This window comes from Callorhinus ursinus, unplaced genomic scaffold (genome assembly GCF_003265705.2).
Source record: "Callorhinus ursinus isolate GAN/ISIS: 27379988/994484 unplaced genomic scaffold, GSC_fseal_2.0 scaffold9, whole genome shotgun sequence".
NCBI lineage: Eukaryota > Metazoa > Chordata > Mammalia > Carnivora > Otariidae > Callorhinus > Callorhinus ursinus.
Genome location: NW_027397071.1, coordinates 36359520 through 36381189, shown reverse-complemented (window position 1 = coordinate 36381189; position 21670 = coordinate 36359520). Strand labels below are relative to the sequence as shown.

The following is a 21670-nucleotide window of genomic DNA, read 5'->3' as shown; positions in this document are numbered from 1 at the left end:
TTGTCAGGGAAATGCCATTGAAAACACTGCACTGCCTATGATTTATCTTATAGCAAGTCCTGCCTTTAAGAAATTAACATTACACTGAAGGCTTCTACTTCCATAATTTGGGAGAATAAGCATTCTATGGTTATTGAGAAGCAGCAAGCAATAGTGAAGAGATATAGAAGTAATTGGGTTCTGAGTACTTTGTCATAGAGCTCAGTATCTGCATGGAAATATAATAAAAGGGCCGAAAAAGGGTATCCAATGGCATTTCAGACATGAGTAGTCATCATAACTTCATACTCTCTCTGTGGCATTTCACCTGCCAAAGATCTCCTTGGGACCAGATTCCATTCTCAGGTAGGTCATAGGTTGGACTCTTCTGTGTCACATAATTGTATTATCTCTACTATCACAAAGTGAATCCCTTTGACACTCAGTGAAAATATAATCTACTTTATATTGTAAAGACATCTCTCAGGATTTCCAGCCTAAGGTCACTTTTTCTTGGAATGAAACAGACAGCTTTATCATTTGGCAATCCTAGTAGCAAAAGTGTTGAGACTATTATTTACTTTTAAAAAGAGATTAAAAAAAAAAAAGTGCCGCTTCTGGTTTTAAGGGAGTAGCTTGCATCAGAGCAAACTTCCTGTCTTGAAACAAGCAAAAAACACTGGATACAGTAAAAAAAAAGAGTCAATAAATGAAAATGGCTATTTAAAAGCACAGGGAAAAACAATAAAAACATTGGAAGGTAACCAAGACAACCAGAAATAAGAAAGAAAAAAAATACAACACTGAGGTAAGGTCTTCTTCCTCTGCAACTTTTGCCCCTTGAGGCACTTGCTGATGAACAGATTTGAAGGTCAAAGTCTAAATAAAAGAGGCTTAAAGCTTGTTGTAATATCACCTGGCTAATGATGTAAAATACCCAGGCACTCCTGACTTCACCTGCAAGGTCCTGAAGAAAAGGGAACCACGGAGAAGTGAAGCCATCTTTCTAGTTGGCTTTTGCCCTCATAATATTTTATAAAATGACTAAGGATCCTACTCTGAAGGACCTCAGCTTGTTTTCTGTGGAAATACCTGGAGCTTCCCAACTCTTTGTTCAGAATTAGCCTCCAGAGACCACCACAGGGGGAAATTTCCAGTACAAGGCCTTCCCTTTTTTGTGTGAATAGTTTAAGGTGAACTAATCCCCCATGGAAAACAATAAAAGAAACCCAAGAGTCTTGAGACCAACGTCTGATGAAGAAAGGATTAAATGTACAAAGACGGAAGAACAATGAATTTAGAGGAGTGAGGGGCTGGCTGCATTGGTTCTCATGTTTTTTTCTGGAAACTGGTTCCTGGGTATCTGGTTGTAGAGACCACCAAAGGTCTCATAGCACCTCACTCTCTCACCAAAGTGACTTTAGGGTAGGAGTCAGCAAACTTTTTCTGTTGAAACTGGGTAGTCAATATTTTCAGTTTTTTGGGTCATCTAGTCTCTGTCACCGCTAGTCTGCTCTGCTGTTGTCGAAGGAACGCAGCCAGAGACAAAACGTAAATAATGAAAACGGCTGTGTTCCAACAATTTTATTTACGGACACTGAAATTTAAATAAATTTCATCTCATTTTCATGCATCATGAATTACTATTTTCTTTTGATATATTTTTTTTCACCATTTAAAATCTAAAAAACAAGGTGATGAGGATTAAGGAGAGCACTTGCTGTGATGAGTGCCTGGTGTTGAATGGAAGTGTTGGATCACTAGATTGTGCACTTGAAACTGATATTACACTGTGCATTAGCCAACTGGAATTTAAATAAAAACTTTAAAAAATAAACAAAATATTTTAAAAATCCCCACTTTTCAGTCATAGGCTGTACGAACACAGGTGATGGGTGCATTGGACCCCTGGCTATGGTTTTCTGATCTCTGTCTTAGGGTTCAGGATCCTCAGGAGTTTTGGTACTCTTTCTCTGTAATGAAGGCATTATGGTCATATGGAATTTTGGGGGAATACTCTGAGGACAATCTGTTCCTGGAATCGACTTCAGCTGCTAAATAGCCACATCATCAAGGAAGAGAAGATGGCTTGTTAGTTTCATGGTTATTCTCTGTGGAGGCTCCAGAAATAACTTGCTTGATTTTTCTCCTTCTTCAGAGTAACAGGCTCGAAACATGAATGAGAAATCATTCAATATGACATGCTTTACTGTCAAGAAGGTAATGTGGAGTGAGACATAATTTATGTTTTTGTCGTTGAAATTTTACATTTGTTAATGAATGGCTTCTATTTATGAACAGGTATAAGACCACTAGATTCCTGCACATGTGCCGGGGGGCCATCAGTAAGGAGGCGAGTGACTGGCTGTCTGGCTGAAGCAACATTAAACATACTGACACGTATCTTTTATGAGTCGAGCCAGGAACAGTCTGATAAATGCGAAAAAAAAGAAAGGCAAAATGGCAGTAAGATAATAAGGGCATAGGATAGTACGCATCCAATTGTAAAATTGTTGTAGTTCAGAGATTTATACTCAAGTGAAAAAAAAAAACCCAACCAGAAATCTATCCCTAAGATTTATAATAAGTTTACGCAAATCTTTTTAATGCAAATGAGAAAGCGTTAGAAATGAATTTTAGGTGGACATAAGGATACCCCATTCCAAGGCAAGTTTCCAGTTTTGGAAAAGAAAATCAAACCTGATGTTTATAGCAAATTTGGGAAATGGTTTTCTCACCGCTATCAAAAAACAGCCTCCTGTTTTTCCCTGAGAGAGTACTTTTAAAAAAGGCCTTAAGTCTGCGGAATTTCGCTGACATAGAGAAAAGTTAAGGCGGAACATACTAAGACAACAGTAAGAGGTTGCTTCAGAGAGGGTGTCTTTGGCAAGAAATGGAGTATTTGAGTGAAAAGATTCACAGTACTGGCTCTCAAATCACGGTAGAGTTGTCCTAGTCCAGCAGCAAGTGGGAGTTTTGCAAAGGCCATTAACTGAAGGGACCAGTAGATGGCATAAATAAGTCAGGATAGACTCAGAGGCTCAAGGAAAGGAAAAGAACATTCTGGCAGCTCCTTACTTTTATGTCTAATGCTTCTGTCTGAGTTGGACTATTTGCCTCTCTGATCCTAGCACTCTGAGCTATTGTTGCGACTTTAGTTCACATTCAAGAACGGTCCCACAAACACGTCCTGAGGTACTTAGGACCAAACCTCAATGAACTGACGAGATCAAGAGAATTATATTTACCAGCATTATTTTCCTATACCCCCATGCTCTTTTTCCTTTCTAACCCCTTCTTTTCCTTCTTCCTCTGTCCCTCCCTTCCTTTATGCCTCAGGAGCAAATAGGTGAGCCCCTTATACTCTGCTCACGATCATCACCTGTTGTAAAACCCTCTCATTTTTAAACTTTTTCCCCCTCTCTTCCTGGACTTCCAAACAGGTGTCCCCCGTAGGCATTCATGTGCATGTATTTGATATCTACTCTTGAAAGTGTATGTACACGGGTGACATATGTAGCGTTTTATACATGTTTATATTCATAATTTTCACAAATGACATTATTTGTTGATTTTTTCTTCCTCATTTTTTCACTGAACGCTAGGTTTCTGAGAAACGTTCGAGTTGCTGTTACTTCTAATTGCTATCTATGATTATTCCATGGTATGCACGTACTACATTTTGATTGGTTATTCCTTTAGTGATGGACAAAGCTGGGCCTCGATTATTTAGGGGTTATCTTTAGTTTGTTATCTTTCCTTACTTAGCACATTGTCAGACTTTAGGAAAAAACTACATTTTGTCAAATGGCTTCTAAAAATGTGATAAACAGTGAATCAGACTGAGAAAGCAAGCTGTGTGTTTTAGAAAAGCATTCTGAGGTCAGCACAGATCTGCTCTGCTCCTTTAAGGCTACTATTAGAAGGACTTTCTGATTCTGATTATTCCTAATTTTTACATTTTTTACTAAGCATAAGGAGGAAAATCAAGGAGATATTTATGTTCATTCCATTCTTAAATTTATGTTCTCTTGTTCTAACAGTGGAATTTGAAGAGAGAACAAAAGCGAGAATGTTATAAAATTAAAATAACTGGTTAGTGTTTTATAACTAACATCACAATCATTTCTCACCTGACTCCTCTCTACATACATAATACTTTTTATGGAAAATGCGTATGTGCTCTGCAACATTAAACACCAGTAAAATATTTATGCCAGATAGATGGGCAATATGGTAGAGTGGAAAGATGAGATTTTTTGGTATAGACCAGGAGGGTCAAACTTTTTCTATAAAGGCTGCTATGGATGAATTGTGTCTTCTCAAAATTTGTGTTGAAGCCCTAACTCCCCATGTGACTATATTAAAGATGGGGTATTTAAGAAGGCTATTAAAGTTAAATGAGGCTGTAAGAATAGAGCCCTGATCCACCAGAATTGGTGCCTTTATAAGAAAAGGAGGAGACAATAGAGCTCTCTCTCAACCATGTGAGGACACGGCAGGAAGGCAGCCTTCTGCAAACCAGGTTAAGGCTCTCACCAGAACCTGACCTGCTGCCACCCTGATCTCAGCCTTCCAGCCTCCAGAACTGTGAGAAAAGAAATTTCTGTTGTTTAAAATACCCACTCTACGGTATTCTGTTATGGCAGCCTGAGCTGACTTATGCTAATGCCCAGATAATCAATATTTTAGGCTTGTGCGCCAGGACCAGCTTACAAAGCTTATCCTGGAATGCCTTTCTAAGAAGGTAACAGTTGACTGAGAAATCAATAATGAACGGGATCCAGTTATGCAAAATTCAAGGTGTTCCTGGCAGAGCAAACGGTAAGTGCGAAGTTCTCAAGGTGGTGGAGGTGGTAGCCAGCTGGTGGTGGGTAAGGTGTGCTCAGGACCACAATGGACCCAGTGTGTCTGGTTTAGAGTGTGAAAGTATGAGACATGTGGAAAAAGGAAGGAGAACGAGGAGGGTAAAGTCCTGGCGAGAAGATGGAAAGAAACTTGGATTTTCTCATAAGGGTTGTAGGAAGATTTTGAGTGTGTGCCTGTCTGTTCTGTGTTTACCTTCGTGTTTCTTTTGGACACTTTGAAGCCTGGAAGTAATTTGATCTGATTTATGTTTTTTTTTTTTTTAAAGTCCCTTTGACTATTAAATGGAATAGAACGTGGATGCCCAGTTGGGAGTCATTTATAAACCTGCAACATTGGTGCTGGAAAGAGTGGGTAGATTTCAGGTCTTATTTCCATGTGGAATCATCAGGATTTGTGGATGGGTTACAAATGGAAAGCAAGAGAAAGACAGGATGACGCACCGTGTTTTGGTTTCAACAACTCTAAGAAGTATGGTGCAATTCACTAAGATGGAAAAAATAGCTAAAGAATAGTCTTTTCCTAAATGGTGGGAGGCAAGAGTTTATTTTGGGAATGTTGCATATGGGATGTTATTAGAAATGCATAGAAATACCGAGTAGGTAGTTGTATGTACAAATCCACATCTCAGTTGAGAGGGTGGGTTGGCATGTGGTCTTCAGCATAGAGATGCAAGAAAAGCCATGGGACTGAAAGAAAGACCCCAGGGCATCAGAGAGCAGGGAAAGGAAAAAGGGGGGGGGGCGCCTCAGGACTGAGCTTTGGTAACTTTAGAGGCGGAGCAGAGGAGAAGGAGCCATCAAAGGGCACCAAGTAGAAGCTTCCAGGAAAGTAGGAAGAACATTTACCTCAGGATAGCAGTTATTATAGAAATGAAGATCAGAGAGGATTTCAAGAAGCAAAGAGAGGTTAGTTGTTTCGAGGATTAGAGGTTACGAAGGATGAAGACTGAGCATGACCACTGGGTTTGTCAATGGTGGTTGTCTATGGAACCGACAAGAGCAGTTTCTCTTCTAACAGGAGGGAAGAGAAGCCCTAATGGACAGCGTTGAGGAGAGAATAAGGGTATGGATTTGGAAGTTCAGAAGGAAGATAGCGCAAGCATCCAACTTGCCTCATGAGACATGAGACTGAAGCTAATCTCTGCCGCTTTTACTAATTGAACGATCTGGGAAAAATCATTTAATTTCTTTGAATCTCATGGTGTTTCTCTGTAAACTGAGTGTGAAACAGCACACACAGGTTTGTCATGAGGATTAAGTGAAATAATGCAAGAAAGTGCATAATGCACACGATAGGCAATTTACAAGTACCACTGACTTTTTCCTCTCACATTCTAGTCGTTCAATCTACCCTCTTCTTCAGGAAATGAAGGTCTCCAATGTAGATAGTCACAGCTGGCTTTTCCAAGCGCCAGGGAACTCTGGTGTTGTGAATACAAAAACTCCTAAAAAAAAAAAAAGATTCTGCTGCTCTGGTTTCCTTACCTGTGCATGATGTACACTAAGCATAAAGACCTCCATCTCGGTTCCTGGAGGCCACCCATATGGGAGAGCAAGAGGATGTTTGCACCAGATCCTGAAAACGCTCCTTGGGATCTGTCAAATGTTTCTGATCTGAGGTCCATCCATATCTAAGGTGTACGTGCCTAGGAACTGAGTGATGATAGAACACTTATAAGCCAAAGATGATATATTTTTTCCCAGAAGAGCAAGATTTGGTGCCGAGAGGTTCTAGGAGCCCCGTTGTGTGTTCCTATTTAATTGCATTGCACACGTGCTTATGCCCATAATAGAAAAATGGGCTGAAGGAGCCAGTGAGTGGTTTCCCTCAGTCTTCAACAGTATTTCTTCCTCCCAGGAGATTCAGTTTCATAGCAGGCGACGCTGGTACCCACAATCAAAGGAAAGTGAGTTATTCCAACTGGGAGACTTGCCACATTCAATTTACCTTCTTTTAAACATGTGTCCTTATTTCTGTCTACTTCTCCACCCTTACACCTGTCACTAGAAAAAAAATAGTCTCCTTAAGCTTCATAATTAAAAAATGCTTTACTGATTAAAATATTTGTTTATGTAATAATGATAATAATAACTAATTACATCTAGCTTGATGAGTTTTATATCATGTTTCAGCCAAGTAGGGCTCAAAACAGCTGAGCTATTAAATCCTGATAAATGATAATGGAAAGGACTGCTCAGCCTTAACTATAGTGATGCTACCAGCAGCGTTATAATTATAATTTTCTCTTTCATTAAGGGCCATAATTTGCCATTGGTTTTATGTAAAACTCCATCGACTTCAATGGGAATTCCTTATGTACAGCAAAGGGAAAATATGGCTTTTGTTATTTCCTTGAATGTTCCTAAAACATTTAAACTCTAATTCTTTACAGTGTGATGGGATCATCCTATTCTACTTTATTTTCTGTAAAAAGTATACATAAAGCTACTACAATTCTGCTTAGAATGTTTATTGCTTTTGGACAAATTCGGTGTAGAATCATATTTTCTTTTCCCTTTTTTTTTTAAAGATTTATTTATTTATTTTGAGAGAGTGAGAATGAGAGAGAGAGAGAGAGTACATGAGAGCGGGGAGGGTTAGAGGGAGAAGTAGGCCCCTCGCCAAGCAGGGAGCCCGATGCGGGACTCGATCCCGGGACTCCAGGATCATGACCTGAGCTGAAGGCAGTCGCTTAATGACAGAGCCACCCAGGCGCCCCTAGAATCATATTTTCAAGAGAACTATAACACAAGTTGGGTCTGAGGTTTGATATAAGTTCAAGAGAACAATCTTCATAGACTCTACAGAATCCCTTTACTCATACTTCATCCACATTTCACCCTGTTTTATTGTTTTTGTTTATTTGTGTGTGTGTATATGTGTGTGTTGATAGTGTCTGAGGTCTGTGAACTTCCTGAGATATGTTTGCATGAGATATGAGATATGCTAAGGAGGTGAATTCTGTTTTCCTCCCAAATATCCACTCACCATTCCAGTCACCCTATCTCCTACACTCTCCACCTCCTTCTCCACTAATGAACACAGTCTCTTGCACCTAGAAGCCTTCTATTATAGGGCACAACCACATATATTGTCAGGCCAGCATTTCGCTTGCCATTAAAGCAGTAGAAACTTACTAGATCTCTTATCAGTATTCCTCATGTCTTACTCCCTCTCCTTCCTTCCTTCCTTCCTTCCTTCCTTCCCTCCTTCCTTCCTTCCCTCCCTCCTTCCTTCCTTCCTTCTTTCCTTCCTTCCTTCCTTCCTTCCTTCCTTCCTTCCTTCCTTCCTTCCTTCCTTCCTTCCTTCCTTCCTTCCTTCTTGCCTTCCTTTTTTTCCTTTTCTTTTCCTCTGTCAAGGGCTTGATATTCCTTAATGAGAAGTTTGGACACCCCCATATTGTTAGTTAAAACAAAAGCATGAGTAATTTTCATTGTGGGAGGGAGCATCCATCTCCAGCGCTTGCTGAGCATCCTGGAAGAAGGTCCTGCAGATGGTGGTTGTCTGGGGAGTCTATCTTTAGGAATGGAGCTAACTCTGGGCCTATGCACAGTGTTGGGGGTGGGGGGGGACATGAGTCATGGTTCTCCTTTGCTTATGATTTTCTAAAACAAAGTATACCCAAACGGTTCAAGGTAAATGTGGTTTCATGAGCATGCATCAGTCTGGGTGTGCCTAGGGATTTCAGCTCTGCCAGTGTCTCACCAGGTGAATGGGGACAAGTTACCCAACCATTCTGGGCAAGGTTACTATTACAAGCCGAAGGTTAAGAATCAAATGACACTAGGTCCTGTATCATCAGTTATTGCTGCTTAACAAACCAATCTAAAATTCAGATATCAAACAATAATTTATTCCTGCCTATGTGCCCATGTGGGTCATGGGGATAAATAGATATAGGGTGAGCGCAACTGGCTGGTTCTGCTCCAAAAGGCAGATCCAGCTGAAATTGCTTTGAAGGCTGAGCTCAGATCTGCTCTACCTGTGTTTATTCTGGGCCCAGGCTGAGGGGGCAGTAGCTAATCTGGGGAAGCTCTTCGTATAGTGAGATCAAAGGCACAAAGTAAAGCCAGGCTCCCAAGCATTTGCCAAGGCTCATTTTGTGTCAGGTCTGCTAACATCCTGTTGGTCAAAGTAAGTCATGGGACTTTTTCTGAAGTCATGGTATAGCAGGGAAGTATATTTCTTCCATTGAGGTGGGTAGGGAAGAAGAATATTGTGAAGAATAAGATTATAAGCAGAATTATTTTTTTCTAGATATTTATGTTTCCATTGTATGTGTTGGTACTTCCAGAAAGGAGGGGTTCCATAGAATGCATTTTGGGGGGAATTTTTTAGTTGTGGAGACGGGATTCTAGGGATAAAACAAAGCTTTGACGTTACTAATCAAGTAAACACCATGAAAAACTTCCCTATGTTAATTTCATTGTTTCTGTCTTTTAAAAAATATTCATCAATTGATTTGTTAATGTTTATGGGCTGGGCAAAACATGAGGCTCAGTGCTGTTGGGGTCCAGAGAGGGTACATGCATGGCAAGAAATTTGAGGTAGACTCTCTGAGGGAAACATTACTACCCCATTTTATGGAATGGTGTCTTATTAGAAATAGTAGCATAGCGGATATTAATTTGCACAATATATAATCATTTGTGCAAAAATATAACTTCCTTTTCCTATCACTGAACTTAATTTCTCTTTCAAGCCGTCTTCCCGTCCGAAGGCAGGAGAGGTGTTTATTTTCCTCCTTACACTTACAGGTACATTCAATCAAATTCAGGGATTCTTCTTTTGGTGAGGGATCGTTTCAAGTTTCACCTAAAAGGAAATCAAGATTTTCTCCCTCCTCCTTGTTCTCTTTGATTGTAATTCTCAGTCCCGGGGCAATGACCCACTGCTGTGGTGTCAGTGGGCAGAGGGGCCTGCCTTCTGCTGGCATCTGTTGAGGTAGTCTGACCACCTATTGGGCCTTCACAAGGTGTCATCCCTTTATGTCTTCTGAGTTTGGAAGTCAAGTGCATAATACCGGACTGAAGGTAAATTCTCCCTTCCGGATTCTGAGGATCCTTTGGTGTACTTTGTTTTTGCAAACTCACGCCACACTGGAGATATGAAAAACAAAAGCAAACAAAAAAATGTTGATATTTCTCAGCATCCTGTCGGGGCACATGCTGAAGCCCTGTGAGGATGGCTTAGAGTGTTTCTCTTGGGTATCTCTGTGTAAATGCTCTCCCTTCTCTCCTAGGATATTCCCCATGACTCCAGAAGGGTAATGAGTCATATTCCTCCCAGTCCATAGATCCCTCAATTTATCTTGGCCTTTGATTATTCCTCCCCCCAAGGCTATAAGTAGGGCTTAGGCCAGTGGGCCACTAACAAAGTTCCTTCTCCAATTCTTCTTTCATCCAAAGGTCTTGGATGATCTTTATTAAGTGGTATAGCAGGGATGCCACAGATGCCAAGGAAAAAGTGTTTTCCCATATTATTTTAAATATTTCTACTATTTCCCATAAATTTACCAAATGACCTGGCTTTTTATGATCTTTGAAGACAAGAATGTGACCTCTTTCTTCACCAATCCTACTCATCCTAGAGGTGATGAGCTGCCCTAAGAAAAGATGGTCACAGGGCAAGAAGGAAAGAAGAGACAACATGACAGTCAGTATCTCCCTGTATCATCCCTTCTCAACAGTTTTAGGAAATGAGAAAATCATACTTCAACAACAGTCATGGTTTGCAATGGTAAGACTCCTCAGTGTTTTCAAGTATTTTCACAACATCATCCCATTGAATTCTCACAGTGGTTCTCTGGGGTGGAGCTGAGATTCGCAGCTGTGGAAGTGTGGCTCTGCTCTGTCACTTAATGAGCTGTGTCTCCTGGGACTGTTGCTTTCGCAGGGGTAGAAAATCTAGGTATCCATGCAGCTGGAGCCACCTTGGGGAAAATGCTGTATCTTTTCAAGCATAATCCTTTGTTCCTTTTTTTTTTTTTAATTCGTATATTTGAAATTGCTAAATAGCAGTGTATATTTATTGAGGCTTTGCCAGATGTACTAAAAGATGCTTCTATTCATAGAGATTTAGACCCTCAAAAACTTCAAGGATTCAACCTAAAAGACAGAGCTATTTAAGCTCACAAGCATATGATTCTGTCTTCTCCACTTTCTGCTTGCCCACTCTATTGGCTCCTAAAGTCAGGTGTCCTCAGTGAGCCTAAACCTAGGCTCAGCCTCCTGCATAAGTATATAAAAAGCCTGCGAGAAAAAACTGAAAGAAAAATTTCACTTCGCACTGTAAATCATTATTAGGGCACGAGACCTTCGGAAGTTCATGGAAAGGGAAGCAAAGTCATTCTCTTGTTACAAAGACTGGTGTCTAATAGAGCCTAATTCAAATCCTGTTCCCACGATGTATTTAAACCATGTGACCTCAGGCAAGTAACCAAACTTTCTGTTCACTCATCTCTAAAATGGGAGTAATAAAAGCAAATACTGCATTGTTTTATTAGGATTAAGTGAATAAATATAGGAGTTAGACCATTTGTGGTTTTAGACAAAATATGGCTCTGTATTGCTATGGTATAACTCCTTATGAAGGAAGTGGAACAATTTCTTTTTTTCCTTTCTTTCTTCCTTCCCTTCCTTCCCTCCCTTGTTCCTTCCTTTATTTGAAACTATCATTTTCCATCATTTTTCTGATCAATGAAGATTGTTTTGATTGGCCCAGTGTGTCCTCCACCCCCAAATTTACTGATATTTCTTAATTTTATTTCTATATTTTATTTTATTTTTTTAAGATTTTATTTATTTATTTATTTATTTGAGAGAGAGAATGAGTGAGAGAGAGAGCACATGAGAGAGATGAGGGTCAGAGGGAGAAGCAGATTCCCTGCTAAGCAGGGAGCCCGACGTGGGACTCGATCCCGGGACTCCAGGATCATGACCTGAGCCGAAGGCAGTCGCTTAACCAACTGAGCCACCCAGGCGTCCCTATTTCTATATTTTACAAATAAACTTTTTTTTTGGAATAATTTTAGATTTAGAGAATGTAAAGATAGTAAAATGAATGTTCCATATACCCATCAGCCATTTTCCCTTAAAGTTAATGTCTTACCTAATCATGGTACTTTTGTCCAAACTAAGGGATTAACATTGGTATATTACTATTAACTAAACTAAAAACTCTATTTGGAGTCCACCAGTTTTTCCTTCAGTATCATTTTTCTATTCCAGGGTCCAATGCAAGATATTGCATTGCATTTAGTTAGTTCTATTTTTAAGAGAAAATATGTATTCATAAAATATAAATCTTCAGAAAAAAATGAAACCAACCACCATTGATTTGTTTATAACACACTGATTTTGATAAATTAAGCAAAAGTGGCAAGAAATTAGAAAGTTTTGATTCTTAGGTCCCATTAATATGGCTGTATTCTATCTGTAGAATGTGCCAACCCACTTTTGTGTTTCTAAAATTGCTAGAGAAAATAAGTAGAGTGAGGTCAGAAACTATGATTATTTATTCAGTTGGGATCTTTTCAAGAGAGATATGATATACATTATAAATGCCATTAATTATGTACAGTCATTTAAGTGTTTGGATTTTAGTTTAATTGGGATAAATGCTACTTAGTTTTAATTTGTGTAAGTATAAGAATAATACAAATAATACACAAATTATCTTGTTAGATCATAGTTTGACATTCACTTAATTTTTGTTACTTAAATACTGGTTGATCTTGGTAAAGTTATTTAACTTTTTTTGCTTAAATTTGATTGTATAAAAATAAAGAGATTGATTTAGATGGTCTTGAAGGCCCGGCTAATCCTGGAAATCCTGTTTTATTTTATTGTATGTTTTGAGTTATATTTTCCACATTTTATTTATTTCATATTTATTTCACAGTAAATCGTGCATGGCTTAATTCTGCTAAATATTTTTCTTAAATTCTCTTGGAAAAATAAGTTTTTTTGGAGGTCTTCACACACTTTGATAACTATAGAGCATTACATTTGTCAATGGATTAGACCATTTGGTTTCAATAGGTGCTGGTAAATTTAAGGATTGCTTTTTTAAGGCTTAAGAGGAACACTCTGCTCAAGGATAGATGAGGAAGTGTGGTTTGGAAATGATGCCTCTACACAAAGAAAACATGTACAGCTGTCCTCAGAGTCTCACAAGAACCTCAGAGGTATCTCTGGGCATCATCTTCTAGTCTCAGCGTAAATACCAAAGAGTGTCATTGAGAAACCACAGCTTTGGCCAGCCAAAGTTCAACTTCCTTCTACGCTTTATCCCATTTTTTCTTCTTTTACCGTAAGTATTGTACTTGTGTTTTTAGGCAGGTCCCTTGAAAGCGTTACTTATGGCTTAGAAAGTAGCATTTTTGGTCTACCATCCATCATCTTCCATAAAAGCCTGACGAACTTGTGGAAGGTTTTAGTTGAGACCCCGCTCAGATTTGTATGTGACCTGGAAGTATGTCACATAGAAATCTTCCAGGTGGACCTCTGACCTTTTATCAAGTGCAGAGAGGGCTTGCTGTAGTCTTTTCAGTATTCATTATGCCACAGAGTTTATTACATGAAATTTCTGTTTACATTTTGTTTGAGCTTTCAACTGATTCTGAAGATATAAATTGAGTAATGTTTTCCTGAAGGGGGTGATGTATCCAAGAGTGATCCTCTGGGTTTGGAGAACTGTACTGCAGCATTTTAGACTCTGTCATTTATAGAGTATAAATCCTTCCACTTATTTTTGAAAAGTGGCTTTACAAATGAGTTTGATGTTTGAGACAGCGCAGTTATGAAAATCACACTTTAGTTTCATTCTGGCTGGCTGGGATTAGCCTAACATGCATATTTTTCTAAAACATGTCCCATATCTGACAAGAAAGGTGAACCACTATGATTGCTATCATAACAGGATATTTAATAATCTGTCTGTGAAATGGAAGTAGTCTAAGTTAACTGATACTATAATACACTTGTTTGATGCATAGTGCGTGGTTAGATTCTATCCCATAAGAAAGACTATCCATTTTACTACCTTTGTTGCTAAACATATTAGATGGTTTTTCTGTCACCGAACATGGTGTCTAGTCATGTTAGAATGGCTTGCAAACCCTCTAGCACCTGGCGGAAATCTGCATTTTCCACTGCCTTGGTATGTGCTCCTGTCACTCAGTCCTCTGTGGGTTTCTCAATGTTCTTCAACTTCCTCTGGTTTTTCCCACCTCCATAGTTGGCTCACATCACTTCCTCCTCTGGAATGTCCATGTCTGCCGTCACAGCTCTGACATCTCACCCATGGTTCGGGATTCCGTTGACCTGCCACCTCCATGAAGCTTGTGCAGTGTCCAGCTGTTCCTGACAAGTTGTGGTTACTGAACACGTGTTCATTCTCTCCTTCCTTCTTCATCTCTTTTTTCCAGTGTATCCTCCCAGTCCAAAGTACATTTTTCCTTTTCAAGCATCTCGTATTTCTGTAGTGGCAGAACAACTATTCTCCCAAGTTTAATTTTGTATGTGTTTTCCTTCTTCTAGCCTAGAACATGCTTGCTGGAAGGAACCATGCTTTGTTCATGGTCTCTCACCGGGCCTGACGCTGAAGTCTTTGCTCTTCTCCTTGCAACAAACTTTCCTCCTTTGACAGCAGATCCATGCTGGTTTGTTTGGTCAGCTTGTATTTGGGCTAGTTCTGTGGGGCACGGCTCTTCTTCTATTAGATGGTAAGCTCCTTGAGAGCATGTTTCACGTCTGAGTCCTCTTTTTATCCTCAAAAGTACAAGGACAGTACCATGCACATAGTTAGTGCTCATTAAATCCTTACAGAGTAAGAGAAATAGCCTGTTCAGCCAGTGTGCAGGACTGTAGCATATTCCACAGTTCCATAGAAAATGACATTTACTGTCCACTTTTAAGTTTTTTTTAATTTTTTTTTTTTTTTTTTTTTTTTTTTTTTAGTAATCTCTACTCTCAACATGGGGCTCGAACTCATGACCCCAAGATCAAGATTCACATGTTCCTCTGACTGAGCCAGCCAGGTGCCCCTACTGTCCACTTTTTAGAAGAGGAATATATCCCATTAGGTTAGAAACAGAGAGAGAATGAAGGGGGGTTGTGATGTAACTTAGGTCACATTCTAAACCTGGATGGGAGGAGGCTGGTGATGTTGATAAGGTTTGGAGAAATTAGCCATGATTTGAAACATTTAATTGTTTCAGGAAAAAAAGTGATAATCCTGTTACCCTTGGTTTAAACTCTGTTTCTGAGCTGCATGTCAGTCGTGTTTGTAATATTTCTCTAGTCACTGAGGCTTTTCCTTTTCCCATTTTAGTGTGTCACAAAATGTAGGGCGCCTTAAAAGATCAAGAAGTGGGATCACCATGGGATAAACAGAAAATTGGCTTCAATTATAATTTTTTTAAAAGATTTTATTTGAGGGTGAGAGAGAGAGAGAGAGAGAGCATGAATGAGGGGAGGGGCAGAAGGAGAGGGAGAAGCAGACTCTGCGATCAGCAGGGAGCCCGACTTGGGACACAGGTCTTGATCCCAGGACCTTGAGATCATGAGCTGAGCAGAAGGCAGATGTTCAACCGACTGAGCCACCCAGGCACCCCCACTTATAATTTTTTATTTCATTTTTTAAACTTACAAAATTTTTTAGTCAATTTACTTAAATTAAAAAAATTACCCATTTCTTCACCGCCCCACCCCTAGCCTCTTGCAACCACCAAGCTGTTCTCTATATTTATGAGATTAGGTTTATTTATTTATTTATTTTCTGATTCCACATATAAGAGAGACATATGGTATTTGTCTTTGTTTGACTTATTTCACTTAGCATAATGCCCTTGAGCCCCAACCATGTTGTCACAAATGGCAAGAATTCATTCTTTTTTATGGCTCAATAATATTCCATTATGTATATATATATCACAGTTTATCCATTCATGAGTCAATGGACACTGTGGTTGTTTCCATATCTTGGCCCATTGTAAGTAATGCTGCAGTGGACATGTGGGTGCATTTGTCTTTTTGAATTAATGTTTTTCTTTTCTTCAGATAAGTATCCAGAAGTAGAATTGCTGGATTATATGGTAGTTCTATTTTTAATATTTTGAGGGAATTCCGTACTGTTTTCCACAGTAGTTGTTTTTCAATTTACATTCCTGCCAACAGTGCACAAGGGTTTTCTTTTCTCCACATTCTTGCTAATACTAGTTATTTCTTGTCTTTTTGATAATAACCATTTTAATAGGTGTGAGATGATAGCTCATTGTGGGTTTGATTTGCATGTCCCTGATGTGTAATGATGTTACACATCTTTTCATGTGCTGGTTGGTCATCTGTATGTCTTCTTTGGAAAGATGTTTATTCATCTTCTGCCCGTTTTTAATTGGATTTTTTTTCTTTTGAGTTGTATGAATTCTTTATATATTTTGGATATTAATCTCTTATCAGTTATTTGGTTTGCAAATATTTTCTTCCAGTCAGTATGTTTGCCTTTTTATTTTGTTGGTGGTTCTCTTTGTTGTGCAGAAGCTTTTGGTTTGATGCGGTTCCATTTGTTTACTTTTCCTTTTTTTGCTTTTACTTTTGGTGTCAGATTCAAAAAATCATCACCAAAACCTATGTCAAGGAGCTTATCGCTTATCTTCTAAGAGTTTTATAGTTTTAGGTCTTACATTCAAGTCTTTAATCCATTCAAAATTGATTTTTGTGTATGGTATAAGATACTGGTCCAGTTTCATTCCTTTCTATGTGGTTTTCCATTTCCCCAACACCATTTATTGAAGAGACTGTCCTTTTTGCATTGTATATTCCTGCTCCTTTGTCATAAATTAATTAACCATATGTGTGTGGGTTGATTTCTGGACTTTTTATTCTGTTTCACTGATACTTGTATCTGTTTTTATGCCAGTATCATGAAGTTTTAATTACTACAGCTGTGTAATATAGTTTGAAATCAGGGAGTGTGATGTCTCCAGCTTTGTTCTTCTTTCTCAAGATTGTTTTGGCTCTTTGGGGTCTTTTGTGGTTCCATATACACTTAATCTTAGGATTGTTTGTTCTATTTCTTTGAAAAACACTGTTGGAAATTTGATAGGGATTGAATTGAATCTGTAGATTGCTTTAAGTAGTATAGATGTTTTAATAATATGAATTCTTCCAATCCATGACCACAGAATATCTTTCCTTTTACTTGTGTCTTCTTCAATTCCTTGCATTAATGTCTTGTAGTTTTCAGTATACAGGTCTTTCACCTCCTTGGTTAAATTTCTTACTAGGTATTTTATTCTTTTTAGATGCAATTATAAATGGGATTGTTTTCTTAATTCCTCGTTCTCATAGTTTGTTGTTAGTGTAAAGAAACACAACAGATTTTTGTGTATTGATTTTGTATGCTACAACTTTACTGAATGTGTTTATCAATTCTAACAGTAAAGATGGAGTCTTTAGGGTGGGTGCTTACATATAATAGCATGTCATCTGCAAATATTAACAGTTATACTTCTTTTTTTCCAATTTGGATATCTTTTATATCTTTTTCTTGCCTAATTGCTCTAGATAGGACTTCCAATACTAAGTTGAATGAAAGTGGCAAGAGTGGACATTCTTGTGTCCCTGATCTTAGAAGAAAAGCTTACAGCTTTTCACCAAAGAATATGATGTTAGCTTGGACTTGTCATATATGGCCTTTATTGTGTGGAGGTGCATTCCTTCTATACCCACTTAGTTGAGATTTATTATCGTAAATGGATGTTAAATTTTGTCAAATGCTTTTTCTACATCTATTGAGATGATCATATGATTTTAGTCTTCATTTTGTTAATGTGGTATATCATACTGACTGATCTGTGGATGTTAAACCATCCTTGCATTCCTGAAATAAGTCCCACTTGTTCATGGGATATGATCCTTTTAATATATTGTTGAATTTAGTTTGCTAATATTTTGCTGAAGACTATGCATGTGTTCATCAGGGATATTGGCCTGTAAGTTTCCTTTTTGTGGTATACTTGTCTGGTTTTGGTATCAGGATAATGCTGGCCTCAAAAACCGAGTTTGTAAGAGTTCTCTCCTCTTCTATTTTGGAAGAGTTTGAGAAGGATTGGTATTAATTCTTCCTTAAATGTTTTGTAGAATTCACCAGTAAAGCTGTCTGATCCTGGACGTTTTTTTTTGTTAGGAGGTTTTTGATTACTGATTTCAATCTCCTTGCTAGTAATTGGTCTGTTCAGATTTTCTATTTCATCATGGTTCAGTCGTGGTACTTATGTTTCTAGGAATTTATCATTTTGTCTAGGTTGTCCAAATTGTTGCCATATAATTATTTATAGTAGTCTCTTATAATCTTTTGTATTTCTGAGGTATCAATTGTAATATCTTCTCTTTTATTTCTGATGTTATTTATTTGGGTCATTTCTTTTTTCCATGGTAAGTCTAGGCAAACTCTTATCAATTTTGTTTATCTTTTCAAAGAGCTGGCTCTTAATTTCATAAATCAATTTACTGTGTTTTTAGTCTCTATTTCATTTATTTCTGTTCTAATCTTTGTTATTTCCTTCCTTCTAACTTTGGGTTTTTTTCTTTTACTAGTTCCTTGAGGTATGAAGTTAGGTTGTTTATTTGAGACTTTTTTTTTTTTTGTTTCTGAGGTAGGCATTTATTGCTACAAACTTTCCTCTTAGAACTACTTTTGCTGCATCCCATAAATATTGGCATATTATGTTTCCATTTTTGTTTGTCCCAAGGTATTTTTTGATTTCTTTTTTGAGAAATATATTTATATATTGATACATGTTTTTTAGAAAAAGCAACTCCATGAGGCAGGTAAGGCCTATGGCTCGGTGGGGTTTAATGATTCATCATGACACCTAGTGAGTAAGTTGTAGGCTCTGAGGCAAAATAAGGCCTTAGGACTGCAAGACCAGTGTTCTCCCCACTCCATGGTGACCTCTTCTGTGAAATACCCTAAGAATGGGAAACATACACATGCAGCTCATTAGAGATGGAGAAAAGCGTTTATTTAAAAAACCAAAAGGAGCCCTGGAATAGTCACTCACTCTATAGCAGCATTTCGCTTCATTTTCTCCAGGATCAGAACTACTAGAATTGTTTTATTGTTGATAAGATTGTTTCCATGATTTCCTTTATTTTGAAAAAAATGATCTTTCATCTAACTAAATTTTTGGCAGCTTGTGACCAAGATAAAGTTACCATATAACTAATCTTTTTGGAATGGGAAGTCAAGGACCAGATAAAATTAAATGCCTTTGACACTATCACCCAAGAGACCAGTGCTTCATTACTGATGAGATGGTAAGTCTCTGAGTTTAGTCCTGTGTACATTCTTAACCCATTGCTAATGCCCATCTACCGAGCATGCTTCTTGTCTGGCCTCAGTGCCCTAGTTGCAAAGCAGTCCGTGGCTAACTGCTTTGTCTTTTACTTTCCCTGAAGGTCATGCAGGCAATAGTGGTGCATTCCTGTTACTGGGAAGACAAAGATGTAGCTGTATTTTCAAATGCCCACAGTCATGCCATCATTTTTCACAAAAGCAAATGAAGATTTGAATTCCGAGGCTTGTGGGGTTGCACTTGGGTTTCATTATGGCTGGTGTGCTGATGCATCCATGCAATCTGTCTTTCTTTTACAGATGTGCAGTTCATCACAGAGCAATGTCACTAATGAGCCTTCTAAACAACCAGAACCACACTTTTTAATAAGGATTGGAAAATGAGAACTACGATGTCTTGCCTGTTAGAGAAAAAAAGGAGTGTGAGAGATATACAAAGTCCTGCCTCATGTAAATTGGTATTTGCCTTTTCAAATGACATGTTTGTTAGTCAAGTATACAAAGATGTCTTAGGCAGGTACTGGGGAGAGCCTTAGGGTCTGCTGGTGTGCAGCAAGTAATCAAAAAAAATCTGAACTTGGGGTGGGGCGAAGTGATGGTGGGAGGAAATAAAAGCTGTTGCACGTTGTTTTGTCTTTCTAAAGATTCTTTTATTCCCATGATGATAAACCATAACACTGACTGTGAGAACACTACCAACATTTCACTCATTCTATAGAATCTGCCTAACTATATACTGGAATGAACTGCAGGTGACTTAACCTGATAATGAATTATCAGTAGAAAGGGGCTTTAAAAATACAGAGATATGAGGACGCCCAAGAGTTAGGGGTCATTTGTCCAGATGAAAAATAGTAGACAAGCGGGGACCACATTGTCAGGACCCAATTTAATCCTCATTCTGAAGACCAACTTGATCTTAGCTTAAGAAATGCTTTGGGCAAATTCTGTTGGAGAAATGTGATTTGGAGGCCAAGCATCTCATACAGTGGATATGGGTTGTTCAATCTGACAAATGGAGAAGAGTATTAAAAGAAACAAACACAGAGTCAAATTCCTTTAGAGATCAGGAAGTAGCATTATGTCCATTTACTAATAATCAAAAAATGGTCTTTGTAGCACAGAAAGTCCCTGAAAACTTCAGGGTAACTCTAACCAGTCTCAATTACTGATTTGTATTATACTTTAAGATTAGTTCCTGGGTTAGGAGTAAGAAAGCTGCAATTTTTTTTTCTCTTCTACACTGGGAAACATGAAAGACAAACAAACAAACAAACAAACAAACAAAAAAACCACATGCAGTATTTTTAGTATGCTAAATATGAAATACTTTGTACAATGAAATATTAAAGGGTAACCATTTCTTGTTTCTTTTCATCTGAACATGATTTAAAAAGGGGATAATGTGATTATATTTTTGAAGAGGAGGAAGCAGAATTTCTGGAAAATCTTATGCTCAGCTTGGTTGCTTTATTGATAAGAAAGGAGGACGTGTGAATGTATATTTTATGAGTACTGCAATTATTAAGCACAGACGGTACATAATGCATTAGGCTTTATGTGAATTGCATTGGATTTATCTTTCTTTTAGAGCATATTTTAAAAATGTTTTACTGCATCTATTATAACCCCTTTATAGCTAGGGTGTTACTCCATGGTAATAGTGGTTTAGCATTTTAGAGCAACTTGTAAGATGTGATTCAAGGGAAAGAAAGGTCATTCAGGCATGCATAATCAACAATCAACATCTCTCGTCTCCCCATTTTCCCTTTTCCTTGAGCAATGCTTCTTTTTCTTTTGTAATCTTCTAGTCAGTCAAGTTTACTGACAAATCTGTGAAGAAAGTGGAATAATTATAAATTAATAGTAGGAGAAATAAACAGATCTAAAAATAGTTTGTAGAGGTAGAGCCAAATGTCTCAGTCCGACAGAAGTAGCATCAAGCTTGAGAGTGTGTCGTATTCTCTGACAAAGTGAAGCCTACTCCTGATTGCTCTTTGTTGAGAACAAACCACCTCTTGCAGGCAACTGGAGTTGGCTTCCACAGCCAGACTCAGAAAGGGGACCATCGTGGAAATTATGCACCAGCCACCTGTTTTCCCTTAATCACTGCCTGCATATTAGCTAATATATTAGCTCTAAATTTATCTTAAGTTCATTCATAAGGATAAAACCTTTGGAGATTTTTCAGAGTTTTTTAAACTTCTAATTAAAAATTTCCATATATTCTCAAATCTGGCATAGCATTTGTCAGTTTTAGCATTAACCTGACCACATGGCTTTATCATCTGCAGCGTGAAGAAGCCATATCCTTTAATGCTGAAATAATCTAAATGGAATAATATGATTCATCCTCCCAATAAAAATTTTCAGCTGTTTGGAGGTTTAACATGGTATAGAGATGAGTATCAGAGCCTCCATTTGGATTAAGTTTGCATAACTAGAATGTGCAAAGCTTCCC

General features: G+C 38.1%; 1 long non-coding RNA gene across 2 annotated transcripts; it reads left to right on the top strand.

The window, feature by feature from the left end:
• The first annotated feature begins 22 nt into the window (after nucleotides 1–22).
• Nucleotides 23–19836, top strand: LOC112824209 (uncharacterized). 2 transcript variants are annotated; one of them, XR_012379395.1, is made up of 4 exons: nucleotides 23–345; nucleotides 14391–14575; nucleotides 19049–19172; nucleotides 19510–19836. It is a non-coding gene; the product is annotated as an uncharacterized lncRNA (long non-coding RNA). The 2 variants fall into 2 exon arrangements; XR_003208357.2 differs by lacking the exon at nucleotides 14391–14575.
• Nucleotides 19837–21670: the final 1834 nt, after the last annotated feature.